The following is an 18,179-nucleotide window of genomic DNA, read 5'->3' on the forward strand; positions in this document are numbered from 1 at the left end:
AACCCCTTGTCAGATGTATGTTTTGCAAATATTCTCTCCCAGCTGGTTGGTTGTTTGTTCATCTTGATTCTGGTTTCATTTGGCTTACAAAAGCTCTTTAATCTGATAAAGTCCCACTTGTTTATTTTTTCTTTAGTTTCCCTAGTCTGGGTAGGCATGTCATGCGAAAAGATTCCTTTAAAACCAATGTGAAATAGTGTGTTGCCTACATTTTCTTCTATGAGTTTTATAGTTTCAGGTCTCACCTTTAGGTCTTTGATCCATTTTGTGTTAATTTTTGTGAATGGCGATAGCACATGGTCCACTTTCATTCTTTTGCATGTGGCTGTCCAGTTTTCCCAACACCATTTATTGAAGAGACTTTCCTTTCTCCATTGCATGTTCTTAGCACCTTTGTCGAAAATTAGCTGTCCGTGTATGTGTGGTTTTATTTCTGGGCTTTCAATTCTGTTCCATTGATCTGTGTGTCTGTTTTTGTACCAGTACCATGCTGTTTTGATTACTATTGCTTTGTAGTATGTTTTGAAGTCAGGAATTGTGATGTCTCCTGCTTTGTTCTTTTTCTTTAGGATTTCTTTAGCTATTCGGGGTCTTTTGTTGCCCCATATAAATCTTAGTATTCTTTTTTCTATTTCTGTGAAGAATGTCATTGGGATTCTGATTGGGATTGCATTGAATCTGTAGATTGCTTTAGGTAATATAGACATTTTAACTATGTTTATTCTTCCAATCCACGTGCATGGGATATCTTTCCATTTCTTTATGTCATCGTGGATTTCCCTCAATAATGTCTTGTAGTTCTCATTGTATAGGTCCTTCACCTCCTTGGTAAGATTTATTCCTAGGTATTTTATTCTTTTTGATGCAATTGTAAATGGTATTATCTTTTTGAGCTCTCTTTCTGTTAGTTCATTATTAGCATATAGAAATGCAACTGATTTTTGTAGATTGATTTTGTACCCTGCAACTTTGCTGTAGTTGTTGATTGTTTCTAATAGTTTTCCAACAGATTCTTTAGGGTTTTCTATATATACAATCATGTCATCTGCAAATAGTGAGAGTTTCACTTCTTCGTTACCTATTTGGATTCCTTTTATTCCTTTTTCTTGCCTAATTGCTCTGGCCAAAACCTCCAGTACTACGTCGAACAGGAGTGGTGAGAGTGGGCAGCCCTGCCTCGTTCCTGTCCTCAGAGGAATGGCTTTCAGTCTTTCCCCGTTGAGTATGATGTTAGCTGTGGGTTTGTCATATACAGCTTTTATTATGTTGAGGTACTTTCCTTCTATTCCCATTTTATTGAGAGTTTTTATCATAAATGGATGTTGTATCTTGTCAAATGCCTTCTCTGCGTCTATTGAGATGATCATGTGGTTTTTATTCTTTGTTTTGTTGATGTGATGTATCACGTTGATTGATTTGCGGATGTTGAACCATACCTGCGTCTCTGGTATAAATCCCACTTGATCATGGTGTATGATCTTTTTAATGTATTGTTGTATTTGGTTTGCCAATATTTTGTTGAGGATTTTTGCATCAATGTTCATCAGTGATATTGGCCTGTAATTTTCTTTCTTTGTATTGTCTTTGTCTGGTTTTGGTATCAGGGTGATGTTGGCCTCATAGAATTATTTAGGAAGTGTTCTATCTTCCTCTATTTTTTGGAATAGTTTGAGGAGGATGGGTATTAAATCTTCTTTGAATGTTTGGTAAAATTCACTAGAGAAGCCATCTGGTCCTGGACTTTTATTTTTGGGGAGGTTTTTGATTACTATTTCAATCTCTTTACTTGTGATTGGTCTATTCAGATTCTCCATTTCTTCTTGGTTCAATTTTGGGAGGTTGTATAAGTCTAAGAATTTATCCATTTCTTCTAGATTGTCCAATTTGTTGGCATATAATTTCTCATAGTATTCTCTTATAATCCTCTGTATTTCCATGGTATCCGTTGTAATTTCTCCTCTTTCATTTCTAATTTTATTTACTTGAGCCTTTTCTCTTTTTTTCTTAGTAAGCCTGGCTAAGGGTTTGTCTATTTTGTTTATCTTCTTGAAGAACCAACTCTTTGTTTCATTAATCCTTTCTACTGTTTTTTTGGTCTCAATATCATTTATTTCTGCTCTGATTTTTATTATTTCTCTCCTTCTGCTGGCTTTGGGCTTTGTTTGTTCTTCTTTTTCTAGTTCTGTTAGGTGTAATTTAAGGTTGCCTATTAGGGCTTTTTCTTGTTTGTTAAGGTGGGCTTGTATTGCTATGAGTTTCCCTCTCAGGACCGCTTTTGCTGCATCCCATATGGTTTGATATGGCATGTTATCATTTTCGTTTGTTTCCAGATAGTTTTTGATTTCTCCTTTAATTTCATCAATGATCCATTGGTTGTTCAGTAGCATGTTGTTTAATCTCCACATTTTTGTCACTTTCCCAGTTTTTTTTTCCTGGTTCATTTCCAGTTTCATAGCCTTATGGCCTGAAAAGATGCTTGTTATGATTTCAATCTTCTTAAATTTATTGAGGCTTGCTTTGTTTCCCAACATATGGTCTATCCTAGAGAATGTTCCATGCGTGCTTGAGAAGAATGTGTAGTCAGCTGTTTTTGGGTGGAGTGCTTTGTATATGTCTACTAGGTCCATCTCGTCCAGTTTTTCATTTAAGTCTAATATTTCTTTATTAACTTTTTGTCTGGATGATCTATCCATTGCTGTAAGTGGGGTGTTAAGATCCCCTACTATTATTGTGTTGTTGTTGATTTCTCCTTTTAGGTTTGTTAATAGTTGCTTTATGTACATTGGTGCTCCTATGTTGGGTGCATATATATTTATAAGTGATATGTCTTCTTGATGTAGTGTCCCTTTTATCATTATATATTTCCCTTCTTTGTCTTTCTTAACCTGTTTTATCTTGAAGTCTACTTCGTCTGATATGAGTATGGCAACACCTGCTTTCTTTTGTTTGCCATTAGCTTGGAGTATTGTCTTCCATCCTTTCACTCTGAGCCTGTGCTTGTCTTTAGTGCTAAGATGTGTTTCCTGAAGGCAGCATATTGTTGGGTCTTGCTTTTTAATCCATCCTGCCACTCTGTATCTTTTGATTGGAGAGTTCAATCCATTTACATTTAGGGTAATTATTGAAATATGAGGGCTGAATGTTGCTGTTTTGTCACTTATTTTCTGGTTCTTTTGCATTTCCTTTGTTTCTTGTCCCATTTGTTTTGGAGTGCCAATTCAGTTTGGTTGTTCTGTCTTATGATTCTTCTAGTTTTCTCTTTGTTTATCATATGTGGTTTTAATTTGATTATTTGTTTAGTGGTTACCTTGAGGTTTGGGCAAAAGATCTTGTGTATGAGATAGTCCATTATCTGATAGCCTCCTATTTCCTTATACTAAGTCAATTCAGTCACTTTCCTCTTCCCCTTCTAAGTTGCTCTTGTTATACCTTATTCTATCTTGTGTTGTGGCTGTGTGTTTACAGTGATGAGGTTAAATTTATTTTTGGTGAATTTCTTCCTTTGATCTTTGAGTTTAGTATTTAAGTGGTTGCTAACCTATTCCGGTAAAGATCTACTATTTCTCTGATTTTGTCTACCTACTTTTCTCCTTCCTCCAAGCTTTGTGTTCCCTTTCTCTTCTTTTTTTCAGGCCTGAGGGCCTTCTTGAGTATTTCTTGTAGTGGGGGTCTCGTGGCCATGAACTCCCTTAGCTTTTGTTTATCTGGGAGAGTTACTATTTCTCCATCATATTTGAAGGATATTTTTGCTGGATAGAGTTTTCTTGGCTGAAAGTTTTTGTCTTTTAGTATTTTGAATATATCATTCCAGTCTCTTCTAGCCTGAAAAGTTTCTGTTGAGAAATCCGCTGAGAGCCTGATGGGAGTTCCTTTGTACGCTACTTTTTGTTTTTGTCTAGCTGCCCTTAATATTGTTTCTTTGTCGTTGACCCTGGCTAGCCTTACCACTAGGTGTCGTGGTGAAGGCCTTTGTCTGTTAATATATATAGGCGTCCTGTTGGCTTCGCTTACTGGTATTTCCTGCTCCTTCCCCAGATTTGGGAAATTTTCAGCTATTATTTCCTTGAATAGGCTCTCTGTTCCTCTTTCCCTCTCCTCTCCCTCAGGAATACCTATAATTCTTATGTTACATTTTCTAATAGAGTCCGATATTTCTCGGAGTCTTTCTTCATTTCTTTTTAGTCTTAGTTCTCTCTCTTCTTCCATCTGGAGTATATCTGTATTCCTATCCTCTAAAGTACTAATTCTTTCCTCCATATTGTCAGCTCTGTTCTTTAAAGATTCCAGATTCTCCTTTATCTCCTCCATTGTGTCCTTCATCTCCATCAGCACTGATTGGTTTTTCTTTATGATTTCAATCTCTTTTGTGAAGAAACTCCTAATCTCATTGAATTGTTTGTCTGTGTTGTCTCGTATTTCGTTGAGTGTTTTTATGATAGCTATTTTGAAATCTCTGTCATTTAGTTTATGGATTTCTGTGTCTTCGGGGTTGATTTCTGGGTGCTTGTCATTTTGTTTCTGGTCTGGTGATTTCATATATTTTTGCATTGTGGTTCCTGTGTTGGTTTTGTTTTTCCTCATCCTGGAAGTCTCTGGTTGCAATTTCCGCCTGCCACCACTGTCTGGTGGTAAAGGGCTGTTTAGTCTAAGCCCCCTGCGCTCTGCCCCGGTTTTTCTGCTGTGATCTGCAGTTTTTTTTTTTTTTTTTTTTCCCCGCTGCGATCCACGGGTCCAGTCCAGTTTGATCAGGTCTGCCTCGGATCACTAGGTCTGGTCTGGTCGAGCTGCATACTCCGGGTTGCGGGGAGGGGGGAGCTCTCTCTTTTGCCCTCTGGGTCCCTGATGTGGGAGGCTTCTCATTTGCCCCTCTTTATCCGCTCTCTGGGGTGCTCAGATGTTGATGGTAGCCCTGTGGCTCCTCTGAGTCCTCTGTGCGGGAGTTTCCCACTGGCTGAGAGAGTCCGAAGAGCCACGATTTCCCCGCCGAGGGCCGCCCTTCCCCCCTCTATGGGAGCAACTCGGACCGGGATCGCTGATCTGATGGGGAGGGAGCAGAGTTCTCCTTACCTCTCCCCACTTCCTCCGGGGGCCCAGCACGTTCTGCTCTCAGATGTGCGGCAGTGTGGATCCCTCCGCTCTAGGTTTTCACTGTCTGGGATTCCGTTGTTGGTCTGTGGCTGTTGCTTTTGTTGTATCTTGTGGGGGAAGAATTCACGGGAAAGCTCACTCCGCCATGATGCTGACGTCACTCTATCCCAAAGTGGTTTTTAAGGAAGTAGTTTGAGATAGTCTCTTTTCATTAAAATAAACAAAACAAAAACAAAAAAAAAACTTGGTTATTAATGAATTATTTTGCATATGAATTCTATGCAGTCTTGGTATGGGAACCATAAAGGTTATTGAGCTAGGAATAATGCAGTAAGCTGAAGTGATATCCAACTCCAGTGACTATTTATTTAAACCAACCTTCAAATGTTTTAGTATAATGTACCAAGTGGGACCATTTCTTAAAATTCATGGTGCCTTTTTTGTTTGTTAACCTCAGATAAATCTTACCTTTTAGCAACTCATTGTATAAATGAAAGGGGTGGGGGAGTAATTTAATTGATTTAACAGTAAATCAGCATGTGTGTAGAAAATACAAAAGATAAATATGTAGTTTACAAAATGATCTTTTTTCAAATGTTTCATTGAAAGACGATTTCTTATCAGGACAGCACTCTCTATGCCTAGAGACAAGTATAGTCAGGATATTCGCCTTGGCAACATGCCTCTAGGTCATATCAAAGTGGGAAGAACAGTTTTTTTCCTTTTTAAACAGGAACCACTAATGTTTACAACATTTTTGATTTTTTTTTAGGTCATGGAAGAGGATATTGTCTTTTTAATATGTAATAAACCCTTATATGAACACAAAGAAATACGTGATTTTGTTCATGGAAAATCCATTTCTCAGGCCTTCACTAAAAAAATGGGTTGAAGGAATATTTAAAATATATTGGTTTTAAGGAGATGAAATTATTGTTTTTTTTTCCAGCTTTCTTGAGATATAATTGATGATGAAAAATTGTGTATATTTAAGGTATACAAATTGATGATTTGATGTATGTATACATTGTGAAATATTCACCACAATCAAGCTAAGTAACATATCCATGACCTCAAACAGTTACCATTTTCTTCTTATTTTTGTGGTGATAAGACTGAAGATCTACCCTCTCGGAAAATTTCAACTATGCTCTACCCTATTGTTGACTACAGTTACATTGTTGTGCACTGATATGTAGCGTGAGGTGAAAAGAACAATTCAAGCTGGAGACTAGAAAGGGAGGAGGAAAACTTCAGGACAGACACTGAGAAAACCAATTGACGTAGTTAAGGCACAGAGACTGTGAAAAGAAGAGTGGGATGTAATGTTTGCAAATTTTGAATGCTGGTTTGATAAAAGATTTAGGAAGGTCATTTGGAGGCTAAAGAGTTCTCTCTAACTCAGTACGAAGCATTTTTCCACGGAAGGATTGGAAGGAGGGAAATACCTTAAATAAAGCTTTGCTCCAACATTGTCTTGCTCCAGGCAAAATATGTCTGGCTCCAGGGGCACATTGTGACATTCATGGGCCCAAGGCGCTCTTTTCTTCATGGTCCCTTCTTTCATAAGTATATATATACTATTCTACAATTACATTGGTATAAAGGCAAAGATATTAGCATTACATATAAAAATATTTTCTTCGACTTAATGGTTCATGTTTTCTTCTGATTTTAAAAGAAATTCAAATATTTTCATGAGCCCCTGAAAGTATCATGGACCCTAAGTACTGTGGTTACTCTGCTTAATAAATAACTTGGCCCTATCCGGCCCTCAAAAGAAACTACACTGTTTAGTAGACTGTGTAGTTGGAAGATAAAAGTATAATCCAGACTGGTGACAGATTGATGAAAGTAAATGGGGCAAAAGGAAGCATGAAAATCTAACGTTCAAGAGGAATTAACAGGACATGGGAATTATTTGGAAATGAAAGTGAAAGATACAAGTAAAAGATAATCTCTAGGTTTCCCCAATCAATCCTAGGGAACATAGTGTAATAGATGAGGTTTCTCATTCCCTTTGTCATTGTCCCCTCTGTTTTGTCCACAAACTTTCAGTATCTAACGTCTTAAGCTGACTCTGCTGTCTCCCCACATGGTCATCTCTACTGACCTATCAAGGCACTTGACATGGTTCATCAGTCTTTCTGCCTTGAAATAGCTCCTTCCTTTGGCTTTCAGGACATCCATTTGTTGGTTTTTAGCCATCTTTCTGGTAATTTCTCTGGCTCTTGTGCTGAATCTCCCTCATCTCCCCAACATCTAATGTTGGACCATATATATATATGTGTAATCTATGGTATTTCCATGTATAAGGTGATCCAATTCTATTTTGTGACTTTAAGTTGTATATATGACAAATTCATATCTTCAAGCTGGATTACTGCCTTGAACTTTATACCTCTAGGTCCAACTGCTCACTTGACATATCTCTTTGGACATACTATAGGTGGCTTAATCTTAACTTGTCCAAAACTGAACTCAGAATATTACTTCATAAACAATCTCCACCAGAATTCTTCCTTATATAATTTAGTAACAACTCTATTCTTTCAGTTGCTCAAGCAAAGATCTTGATGTCATTCTTGACTGCTCTCTCAAATCTCATTTGCAGTCCTTCAATAATTTTGTTAGATCTACCTTGAAAATATACTCAGAAGTTGACCACTTCTTAACAACCCATCTGCCAACATCTTCTCTAGCTTGGACTATGTCATTAGCTTGCTAAATATTCTCCCGATAAATAAATGAAAAGCAATAGGATATTCGAGTATACGAGGAGGCAATTTGGTTTAAAACTAATTTGGCCGATCTTATTTTTCCAAAAGGGCCTGACATGGCCTGTTGAGCATGTACTGTACATCTGCTTTAAATATTTACTATGTCCCAAAGACAAGAATGATGCCCCTAAAGATAGGGATGTAACCTTTCCCATATCGGCATTTCCTTTAGGAGAAGCATCTCTCCCTACACTAAGGATTAATTACTGACCTGTTGGGCTCACCTTGTGACAAACAAAAAATGGACAAAATATATAAAACAACAATTTTCGAGAGACTGGATATGAGGAAACTAAGGAGAGTGATCCCTGAGAGGTAGGGGACAAACAAGGTGAGTCCCAGGATTGTCCCATTCTTCTGCCTTGAGTTTCTAAGCTGCATCCAGGCAGAGTCTGGTGGCGACCCTTAGTTGAGGAGATGGAACAAGTGTCTAAAGAGGACAAGTACTAGAGGAGAGAATGTTGCACAGAGAAAACTCCAGAGATCTGCATAGGGTCCCTCTTTAGTATTGGGCTGAGCACTGGTCAAGACACGCAAGTAGAAACTACCTGAAATGTTTAGCGGTAACAGTGCCCTGTGTTCACACAAGATTGGAATAATTATCTCTAGACTAAGCACTGCTCTGCTCTCATCTAACAAACCTTAAAAACAAGACTCAAAAGTATTAAATTGTTTCCAAGTAACTTAAAGGCATCTAGAAAAATGCTGAAGAATATTTATAGAAATACAAAAGTGCCCATCATATAACAAAGAAAAATTCATAATATCTGCCATCCTATCAAAAACAATCAGACAGAAAAAAGTAGGAAGATGTGACCTATAATAAGGAGAAAAACCAATTCATCAACACCAATCTAGAAATGTCATGGCTCTTAAGTCAGTAGACAAAGACACAAATGGTTATTATAGCTGTATTCCATATGCTCAGTATGTTCTACATTGAATTCTATGTGTTCAAAAAGTTAAACAGAAATATAGATTATATAGAAGATACTCAAATTGAACTTTGAAAGATGAAAACTACGTTTGAGACGAAAAATGCAATGGAAGAGAATTCCAGTCCCAGCTCTGACATGTAAAGGGTTTGGAAGTTGTTTCTCCCATCCTGATAATAAGGAAAAGCTGGGCAAAGCGAAAATCAATGACTTTTGTTGGATCCATCAGAGAACTGAGGATGCAGGGCAAATGCCACACCAAAATCCGGAGATGGATATATCCAGAGAGAGACAGCTGAATACTGTTACCTAAACAGAAGTCCTGGAGCCATAAATTGGAAGGAAGGCTTAAACAGAAATTTTGATGAAAAGCATGGACTAGCACGAGAGTGAAAAACTGCTTGGGAGCTGCAGTCATGGAGAGCTTCAAATTTTCATGGTATTTATCTCCAGGAACTATACCAGGTTCTCAGACTTGAGCATCTGAAAAAGATTCCCTAATTGCTCTAGCAGGAAGAGGGAGAAGAAATTGTTTTTAATTACATTCAAAGCCTTTTCCGTAACAAAGGGCCACTATCCAGCGGAAAAAGACATTGCCAGAACCTTATCCCAGCTAAGAAGAGGGGAATTGTCCCCACTTCAGTCCCCTCCAATCTTCTTGTCTCATATACAGATAATGAACAAACAAAAAAACCATAGTAAATAGAGTTCAAAGCTTCAGGAAAATATATTTGGGATGCTGGAGCTAGGGAAATGAATAGGGGGCTAGAGCTAGGGAAATGAGAGGGGAAAAACTATATACTGCTAAAGAAACAATCAGACCAGAGATGCAGAACAAGAAAGGAAAATGACCAAGCAATGCCTTTCATGAATATAGATGTAAAAGTACTCAACACATATTAACTAACCCAATCCAATAATTTATATAAAGAAAATTACTCACCATGAACAAGTGGGATTTATTCCAGGTATGCAAGACTATTTTAACATTCAAAATCAATTGACGTAATCACTATTACAGGATCAATATAGGTTAATTTTTTTTAGAAATCACATGATCATAGCAGTTAATGCAGAATAAGCATTTGACAAAAGCCAGACCTATTCATGATAAAAATTCTTAGCAAATTAGGAATAAAGGAAACTTCCTCAACTTGTTCACGAACATCTACAAAAACCAACAGCTAACTTCATACGTCATGGTGAAAAACTAGACACTTTCCGTCTAAGGTTGAGACTAAGGAAAGGATATCCTTTCTGACTACTCCTATTCAACATCATACTGGAAATCCTAATTAGTGCAATAAGCCAGGAAAAAGAAAGAAGTGTATATAGTTTGGAAAGAGAGAAAGAAAACTGTTGTTATTCACAGACAACTTGATTGTCTATGTAAAAAACTCTAACAAAGTTATAGTTAAACATCTTCCAGAATTAATATGCAAGTATAACAAAACCAAAAGATACAAATTCAGTATGCACAAGTCAATTACTTTCTTATATACCAAAAATGAGCAATGGTATTTGAAGTAAAAAAATACCATTTATAATAGTAACAAAAATTGAAACTTAGGTATAATGTGAAGAAATAATGTGAACAAAATTGACAAAGCTTTAGTTAAACTGACAGAATAAAAGGGGAGTTACAGTTTACAGGAGTAGAGACTGCCTCAGGAACCAGTGCTGGAGTAGGAAAATCTGAACTGTAATTGACAAATTACTGGAACCTCAGTATGGACAAGTCTGAGAGTTAAAAACTCCGGAGGGACCCGGTTATAGTGGAGAATTCCACAAAATTGTGAGATTTACCTCTAGGAGCTTGACCAGGTACCACAGTAAATATCAGAGGAAAATCCGCTTGTGCTTCCAACAGGGAGAAGGGAAAAGTAACCATTTTGAAATATACCAGGGCACTCTGTTCTTCTTACCAAAGTCTGACCTCAGGGAAAACTAGTTAACCATACTGTTGTAATTATATTAACCTGTGGGAGTATTATAAAGCCTAACTGACAGAGGGAAAGGGAAATTCGGAACTCCAGCAGCCTATAGTCTTTCACATGGGAGAAGGAAAATACCCATATCTAGCCCACTCTAGCCATCCTGTCCCAACTAAGAGAACAAGGAGAAAAAACTGAGAAACAATTGTGAAGTTCACAGTCCAGAGGCACAGGTTCACTAAAAGACTGAGACCTAATCCTGGCACTATAGAATGCTTCCCCTCCCCCAACCCCTCACCACCACATTACTAAAGGCCTATTTACAGCAGTTCCTTTTAGCCAGGACATCATGTCTGACTATCAACAAAAAATTACAAGGCATACCAGAAGGCAAAAAAACACAATTTGAAGAGACAGAGCAAACATTAGAACCAGACATGGAAGGAGGTTGGAATTATCAGACCAGGAATTTAAATCTATGATTAATATGCTAAGGGCTTTAATGGATGAAGTAGACAGCATGCACGAACAGATGGGCAATGTAAGCAAAGAGATGGGAATCCTAAGAAAGAACCAGAAAGAAATGCTAGAGGTAAAAAACACTGTAACAGAATAAAGAATATCTTTGATAGGCTTATTACTAGACTGAATATAGCTGAGGAAAGAATCTCTGAGTTTGAGGAAATTTCAACAGAGACCTCCAAAACTGAAAAGCAAAGAGAGCAAAGACTGAAAAAAAACATAGAACAGAATATCCAAGGACTGTAGGACAACTATAAAAGGTGTAACATACACAATATAATGGGAGTACCAGAAGGAGAAGAAAGAGAGAAAAGAACAGAAGCAAGATTTGAAACAATAATGAGTGAGAATTTCCCCCAAATTAATGTCAGACACCCAAGAACAGATCCAGGAAGAAGGAGATTGCCCACAAAAGCTACACCTGGGCATATCATTTTCAAAAAATCAAAGATAAAGAAAAAAAATTGTGAAAGAAATCAGAGGAAGATAACACCTTACCTAGAGAGGAACAAAGAAAAGAATTACGTCTGACTTCTCAGAAATCATGCAAGAACAAAGAGGAGTGAAATATTTAAAGTGTTGAAGTTCACCAACTTAGAATCTGTACCCTGAGAAATTATCCTTCAGAATTGAAAGAGAAATAGACTTTCTCAGACAAACAAAAACTGAGGGAATTTGTTGCCAGTAGACCTGCTTTGCTAGAAATGTTAAAAGAAGTTCTTTAGAGAGAAGGAAAATTAGGTAGGTCAGAAATCTGATCTACATAAAGAAAAGAAGAGCATCATTAGTCATTAAAGAAATTAATGTCCAAATTAAAACCGCAATGAGATACCACTACACACCTATTAGAATGGCTAAAATTAAAAAGAATGGCTATACTAAGTGTTGACAAGGATGTGGATCACCTGGAACTCTCACACACTGCTGATGGTAAGGTAAATTGGTACAACATGCATCTGTCATAGGATCCAGCCATTCCAGTATTAGGTTTTTGTGTGTGTGTGTGTGAGGAAGATTAGCCCTGAGCTAACATCTGTTGCCAATCCTCCTCTTTTTGCTTAGGAAGATTGGCCCCGGGCTAACATCCATGCCCATCTTCCTCTACTGTATATGTGGGATGCCTGCCATAGCATGGCTTGATAAGCAGTGCGTATGTACGTGCCTGGGATCCGAACCTGTGAACCCCGGGCCACTGAAGCGGAGTGCGCAAACTTAACCCCTATGCCACCAGGCTGGCCCTCCAGTCCTAGGTTTTTAAGCAAGATAAATGAAAACAAACTTTCATACCAAGATCTGTACATAAATACTCACAGTAGTTTTATCTGTAATAGACAAGAACTGGAAATAGCCTAAATGTCCATCAACATATCAATGGAAAGAAAATTGTTGTAGATATATACAATGAGATGCTACTCAGAAAAGAAAAAAAAGGAGCTTAACTATTGATACGTGTAACAACATAGATGAATCTCAAAATAATTATGGTGAATGAAAGAAGCCAGAAGCCAGACAGAAAAAAACCATGTTCTGTACGATTCCATATTTATAAAATTCCATAAAATCTGAACTAATTTATAGTGATGGAAAACAGATCTGTGGGTTTTCTGGTATGGAGAGGAGTGGAGAGGAGGAGAAGGAAACTTTTGAGGGTAATAAATGTATATGTTATTTTGATTTTTGTGATGGTTTCCTGGGCATATGTCAAACTTATCAAATTGCATTTTTAAAAACACGTATAATTTGGGCCAGCTCTGATGGCTAGTGGTTAAAATTTGGTGTGCTCTGCTTTGGTGGCCCTGGTTTGGTTTTCGGGTGCAGAACCACACCACTTGTTTGTCAGTGGCCATGCTGTGGCAGCAGCTCACTTAAAAAATAAAAAAAAAAGAGGAGGTTTGGCAACAGATGTTAGCTCAGGGTGAACCTTCCCCAGCAAAAATAAGAAAAAAAAAAAAAGAAAAAATATGTAGTTTACTGTATGCTGATTATAACTCAATAAACCTCTTTTTAAAAAAGGCAAATTAAAAGCCATTAGAAGGGAAAAGAATCATGACTAATGTATCCAATTGAAATTTTAAAAAGAATCAAAAGGAAGAAAATTAAAAGCACTGTAAATAAAGTGTAAAACAGTATTCAAAATAAGTATAATGGTATCAATTATCTCAGTAAATATAAATGGTTTAAGTTCACAAGGTAGAAAACAGACTCTTATATAGGAAAACAAAAAACAGCTATGTTTTGTTATCCAAAATACACCTAAACTATAATGAAAGAAAAAATTGCAAGTGAAAGATCTGAAAAATGATACAAGCTACAAATATTAACATCAACAACAACAAAAGGTTAGTGCAGCAATGTTAATATATGGCAAAATAACCTTTATGGCAAAAAAAATAATTTTAGGAATAAAAAGAGTCACTAACAATGTAAAACAAAAATATCGTAATTCTGCACGTTTTTACATAATATCATCTCTAAATATGTAAAAATTAAAATAATCAAGCTGAAACTTCTGAGATCATCTTCATCAGAATTACCTGTAGATTCTAATGTTTCATGTCCAATGTAGATAATCAGAATTGCTGAATTTAGGGTCTAACATTACCCAGTTCTTAAGAAACACCCCAATGGTTCTTAAGCACATGGATGTTTAAGAAACTGGTGTCCCCAGGTAAGCTATTCTCTGAACTCATTCCAAAGTTTCAGGAGAAAGGTAAGTAGAATCATATGGAACAGTGGTTTTTAGACTTAAGCATATACTAGAATCATGTACAGCGGTTATTAAAACATAGATTGCTAGGTCTCATCCCCAGAGTTTCTAACTTAGTAGATCTGAGCTGGGGGCCTGATAATTTGCATTTCTAATAACTTTGAAAGGGCTCTTGATGCTACTGGCCCAAGGATTATACTTCAAGAACCATTAATAAAAAGAGATATCAAGTTCATGGTAATATTTAGGGGGGTGCCATTCTCCCTATCTTGCATTACAGAACTATGATATTGAAAGGAAACGAGCTTAGGAAAGACCTATATTACGAAAGTGAAATTTGTCTCATTATTAAGATTCTATCAATTTCCGTTTGTTTCAATCTTCAATTCATGATACTCTCAATGTCATTGTTGATATATGACTCCTTACCCCTCACATCTAATTACATTCCCAATCCTACTGATTCCACTTCTACTAGAACCATTTAATTCATGTGATCTTCTCAATTTTCATCTCACCCACTCAGAATGTCTCAACTGAATATTGCAATATTTTCTGACAGACCTCTCACTTCCAGTTTCTCCTGACTCCTATAAAATCCATTTTATAAGCCTGACAAGCTATTTTTGAAGCATGGCTTGAGTTATTTCACTTCTTTCTTCAAAAATGTTTATAGTTTTCTGTGTAGTTGTATATTTTATAGGCCATGTAGAGTAACCATGAAAATCCTTAGCATGACATTAACTCATTCACTTAATAAATATTCATTAATTGCCAAATATGTGCAAGGCTCTGTGCTAGGTTCTGGTAATAAGATGTTAAAAAAGATCAAAACTGGTCCTTCCCTCATTAAGATGGAATCTAATGGAGAAGGCATATTTAGAACAGGTAATCACAAGGGAAAAGTAACAATAGGAGACCTAACGCCTTCCATTATATAGCCTAAATTCTCCTTAGATACAAATGTCTTCCTACACTTCTATATATTTCATATGAGTCACATCACATTATTTTCCTTCCCTTGAAAATTATTATTTTCTAATTATTGTCTAATTATTTCCTGTCTTTGTTTATAATTTTACCACCATCTGGAATGCTTTTCCTCTATTTCCCCCATTTGAGATCCTACTCATCTTTTAAGATCCAGTGCAAAAGTCTTCCTTTATCCCCTAAGTCGGAATTGATTGCCCCATCTTCTGCTCTCCTACAGCATATCGAATTTCAATTTGTATAGTGACTTTCTTATCAGTCACTCTCACTAGATGCATCCTATGGGAGGGCAGAAACTGTACCCGCCACTGCCAGCACAGCATCTTGTGCAGAGCATAAATTTAAATCATGCTTGCTGAATAAATGAAAAATGTAATTTAAACTTATTTTCTCTTGCCTTGCAGACAAATAGCAGTTGGCAATTACACTTTTTTCACTTTTTAACCCATCGCTATAGAGGCTTCAAGATAAGGGAAAAGCAGCACTTATGTTCCCAACACAAATTAAAGAACTAACGTCTCAAAAATATACTTTCTTAATTACGCATTAATGAAAATTAATCAAAATCACAAGAGATAGCTATTTCTGATTTTTTGGGGTAATTATATGTATAAACTTCTTTAATGAATTTGAATTAAATTTAAATTTATCTGTTAATAGATCACATCTCCAACTGAGCTACTTGTTATTTCTCTGTAATACTTCAGTCACCTAGGCTCAAACTTGCAGCATCTTAACCAATGACTCAATATTCTATTGCTTTACAAGAAACTGAAAAGCTTCAAACTTCTCAGTCAAAATCAGTGGACAGGAATTGCAAATTTTGAGGAAGAATGATAATAGAAAAAGCCTGATGATTTTACAAAATGACAAGGAGTTAGCTAAATCTTCAGCTTAATCTATGTTTCATTAAAGGAAATAGGGCGATTTGAGAACCCATTAGTGTACTCAACATGTTAATTTCAGGGCCTGCCATGACCATGGCTGTTTCTAGGTACAATGGTTTTGCTCCTAGCCCTCATTAGGAAGCAGTGCTGGACATTCATGTTGTGTGTGTGTAACCCCATTAAGGTGCAGCTGGTTGGGCCAGGGCAGCTTATTGATACACTATCCTGGAGCAAAATGCTCTAAATAAATAGGAAACAACAGTCATTAACTGAATCAATCAAGAATCTAAAATGAGAAGCATTGAAGGTTAGCCTGAAATAAGCTTCAAGACGCAGAAGATGGTTGACAAAGGGGAAACGGTTGGTCCACATTACTAGTGAAACAGAAGGGTAAAAATCAATCCTGCTACTGGATTCCTAAAGCTTAATGATCTCCCAGTCTTAATGTGCATGTTTTTTTAAGTTAGGTTTATCAAAGTATAATTTACATGTGGTAAAACTCACCCTCCTTAAGTGTACAGTTCTATGAACAGTAAAGATGTATGCTATCACTTCAGCACCAAAACAATCAGGGTAGAGAATATTTCCATCACCCCCAGGAATTTTCTTGTTTAATTAACTGCTCTACTAGTTTTCCTGAGAGGCCTTCTTGATTCCTATGAAGTTTGGCTAAACTGAGCCAAAGAAGTCAGATCCCAAAACTTACACACACTGTATGATTTCATTTATCTATATTATCTGTATTATATATAGACATAATATATCTATATTACATTTGTCTATATTTATCCACTATCTATGATGTTAGAAATCAGGATTATTTTTACTCTTGGGGACATGGGGTGAGGCTAATCACTGGAATGGAAACTTAGCAGAGCTTATGGGATGTTGGTAATGATATTCTGTTTTGATATGGGTGCTGGTTGCACAGGTATACTTAGTGTATGCAAATTTATTGATTACTATGATTATGACTTTTTCAGTTTTCTGTATATATGTTATACTTTAATAAAAAGTATACCCCTCTCTAGAGAAAAACTTCTAAAAAGTGCTGCAGTGTCTCTGAGTAAAAATCAAAATCCCCGTAACATGCTAAAAGGCTGTACATGATCTGTCCCCCTCCACTCCCTTGCTCTCATTGTCCGTTCTTTTCTAGCCACACTGACGTCTCTGCTATTCCAAGCACACACAGAGTGTGATTCTCCCTCAGGCCTTGGTACTAGTTATTGTCTTGTTTGGAACGCTTTTCAGCTGTAACTTCCTCACATTCTTCAAGTCGTTGTTCAAATATAATCTCAGTAAGGTCTATCCTGACCACCCCTTTTTTGTAGAGAAATTGCTCTTCATTGCTGAAATGAGGGAAGCCAAACGTTCCACAGAATTTGTGGAAAAGTCAGATGTTCAGTTTTTTAACATAACTGAGTTTTTTGTTAGTCACCAAGTGGGGATACTGAGTAATCCATTGTATTTACAATTATGGAGTTCAAGGGAGTCAATTAGAATAGACACATTTTGGAGTTGAGGGCCTACGGGGATATTTAAATCTTTGGAATCATGGTGTTACCACAAAAGAGTGTACATAGAGAAGAGAAGAAGACCAAGAAGTGAACACCGAGGCGAACCAACTTCAAGAAGCTAGAGAGAAGAGGGAAAAGTCAACAAAGAAGATTGAGAAGGATAAACTAGTGAGGCAGGAGAAAAACCAAACCATCGTGTTACATGGAAACCAAGGTAATAAAATACAGGGAGAAGACAGTGATAAGCTATGTAAGATCCTGCCTAAAGTTAGTGTGACCATATAATTTGTTACCCAAACTCAGACACATTTGAGAGTAAAAATAATCCCCATGTTGGGCAACAGTTTTAAAACAGAACTATCTTGGGAAACGATGACCACACGGTCATAGTATATGTAAATCAAGTAAGATGAGGACTGAGAATCGACCATTAGATTTAGCAATGTGAAGGCTATTGTGGAAACGCAGATACTGCAAAGCTGGGGAGTTGGGGAATTGTAGTGGATTGTTGTCCCCCCAAATTCATGTCCACCTGGAACCTCAGAATGTGACCTTATTTGGAAATAGGTTCTTTGCAAATATAATTAGTTAAGGATCAAGATGAAGTCACACTGGATTAGAGCGGGCCTTAAATCCAATGAAAAGAGGAGAGAGCATAGAAAGACACATAGAGAAGGTGATCATGTGAAGATGGAGGTAGACACTGGAGTTACAAGCCAGGTAACACCCGGGACCACCAGAAACTGTAAGAGGCAAAGAAGGATTCTCCCTGAGAGCCTACAGAGGGCGCATGGCCCTACTGACTCCTTAATATCAGAC

The sequence above is a fragment of the Diceros bicornis genome, chromosome 18, assembly GCF_020826845.1.
Source record: "Diceros bicornis minor isolate mBicDic1 chromosome 18, mDicBic1.mat.cur, whole genome shotgun sequence".
NCBI lineage: Eukaryota > Metazoa > Chordata > Mammalia > Perissodactyla > Rhinocerotidae > Diceros > Diceros bicornis.